We start from the raw sequence: 2,500 nt of genomic DNA, 5'->3' as shown, positions 1-2,500 counted from the left end.
GTGAGTGTCCGCTCAATTCCCGCTCTACGTTACAAGCAGTGTGTGTGTGTGTGTGTGTGTGTGTGTGTGTGTGTGTGTGTGTGTGTGTGTGTGTGTGTGTGTGTGTGACCCATTTAGGACAGTCTACTCTAACCAGCATGTCATCTAAGAAGCTACCGTAGCCGGTACAGTCATCTAAGGAGCTACCGTAGCCGGTACAGTCATCTAAGGAGCTACCGTAGCCGGTACAGTCATCTAAGGAGCTACCGTAGCCGGTACAGTCATCTAAGGAGCTACCGTAGCCGGTACAGTCATCTAAGGAGCTACCGTAGCCGGTACAGTCATCTAAGGAGCTACCGTAGCCGGTACAGTCATCTAAGGAGCTACCGTAGCCGGTACAGTCATCTAAGGAGCTACCGTAGCCGGTACAGTCATCTAAGGAGCTACCGTAGCCGGTACAGTCATCTAAGGAGCTACAGTAGCCAATACAGTCATCTAAGGAGCTACCGTAGCCGGTACAGTCATCTAAGGAGCTACCGTAGCCGGTACAGTCATCTAAGGAGCTACCGTAGCCGGTACAGTCATCTAAGGAGCTACCGTAGCCGGTACAGTCATCTAAGGAGCTACCGTAGCCGGTACAGTCATCTAAGGAGCTACCGTAACCGGTACAGTCATCTAAGGAGCTACCGTAGCCGGTACAGTCATCTAAGAAGCTACCGTAGCCGGTACAGTCATCTAAGGAGCTACCGTAACCGGTACAGTCATCTAAGGAGCTACCGTAGCCGGTACAGTCATCTAAGAAGCTACCGTAGCCGGTACAGTCATCTAAGAAGCTACCGTAGCCGGTACAGTCATCTAAGGAGCTACCGTAGCCGGTACAGTCATCTAAGAAGCTACCGTAGCCGGTACAGTCATCTAAGAAGCTACCGTAGCCGGTACAGTCATCTAAGGAGCTACCGTAGCCGGTACAGTCATCTAAGGAGCTACCGTAGCCGTTACAGTCATCTAAGGAGCTACCGTAGCCGGTACAGTCATCTAAGGAGCTACCGTAGCCGGTACAGTCATCTAAGGAGCTACAGTAGCCGGTACAGTCATCTAAGGAGCTACCGTAGCTGGTACAGTCATCTAAGGAGCTACCGTAGCCGGTACAGTCATCTAAGGAGCTACCGTAGCCGGTACAGTCATCTAAGGAGCTACAGTAGCCAATACAGTCAAGTCATCTTAAGGTAGAAAGGACAACCAGGCAGGAAAACATCTCCCCTAATATCGACCAATGGCGTGTCAGAAAAACAAGTATAGTTAGCATACAGTGTTACACGTCATATAGTATACAGCCTATCAGAATCATTCTAATGAATTACAGTAGTACAAGTCATATAGTATATATGTGTCACATTCTATTAGAATCATTCTAATGAATTACAGTAGTACACGTCATATAGTATATATATGTCACAGCCTATCAGAATCAATCTATTGAATTACAGTAAACCAGTGACTATCGAGTCATATAGTATATATGTGTCACAGCCTATCAGAATCATTCTAATGAATTACAGTAAGACAGTGACTATCGAGTCATATAGTATATATGTGTCACAGCCTATCAGAATCAATCTAATGAATTACAGTAGTACAAGTCATATACTATATATGTGTGTCACAGCCTATATACTTAACCCACTTAGTGTTGAGTTTACGAAGTATATCATTTAACCGTAGTACACTCAGAAAAAACCTGTTCTGGATAGAACCTAGAAGGTCTATTACTTGCTTCATGTACCCTTAAAGGTTCTATATAGAACCTAGAAGGTCTATTGCTTGCTTCATGTAAGGTTCTATATAGAACCATTAGGAAGGTTGTTTGATCAGAACCCCAGGGGTTCTTCACGGAACCAACACTGGTTCCATGTAGAACTCTTAGGTTCCATTTAGGATTCTATATGGAAACAATTACAGCTCTATAGAACCCTTCTCAGTTCCACCAGTATGCTATATGTGGTTGTCCTTTCTGATATTAATGGGTAGTACCAAGGCTATACTCTACAACAGATGGTAGATGTGATGTCCTTTCTGATATTAATGGGTAGTGCCAAGGCTATACTCTACAACAGATGGTAGATGTGTTGTCCTTTCTGATATTAATGGGTGGTACCAAGGCTATACTCTACAACAGATGGTAGATGTGTTGTCCTTTCTGATATTAATGGGTAGTACCAAGGCTATACTCTACAACAGATGGTAGATGTGTTGTCCTTTCTGATATTAATGGGTAGTACCAAGGCTATACTCTACAACAGATGGTAGATGTGTTGTCCTTTCTGATATTAATGGGTGGTACCAAGGGTATACTCTACAACAGATGGTAGATGTGTTGTCCTTTCTGATATTAATGGGTAGTACCAAGGCTATACTCTACAACAGATGGTAGATGTGTTGTCCTTTCTGATATTAATGGGTGGTACCAAGGCTATACTCTACAACAGATGGTAGATGTGATGTCCTTTCTGATATTAATGGG

At 44.0% G+C, this 2,500-nt stretch overlaps 1 protein-coding gene across 1 annotated transcript in view; it reads left to right on the top strand.

The window, feature by feature from the left end:
- The window catches only part of LOC129846244 (dorsal-ventral patterning tolloid-like protein 1), a gene marked incomplete at its 3' end in the record, with an annotated part of 143,890 nt that overhangs the window by 13,893 nt on the left and 127,497 nt on the right, over nt 1-2,500 (top strand). The gene's annotated exons all lie outside the window — the stretch shown is intronic.

This window comes from Salvelinus fontinalis, unplaced genomic scaffold (genome assembly GCF_029448725.1).
Source record: "Salvelinus fontinalis isolate EN_2023a unplaced genomic scaffold, ASM2944872v1 scaffold_0487, whole genome shotgun sequence".
In the NCBI taxonomy this organism is placed as follows: Eukaryota; Metazoa; Chordata; class Actinopteri; order Salmoniformes; family Salmonidae; genus Salvelinus; species Salvelinus fontinalis.
Note: the sequence above shows the minus strand (reverse complement) of the source record. Positions and strands in the feature narration are given on the sequence as shown.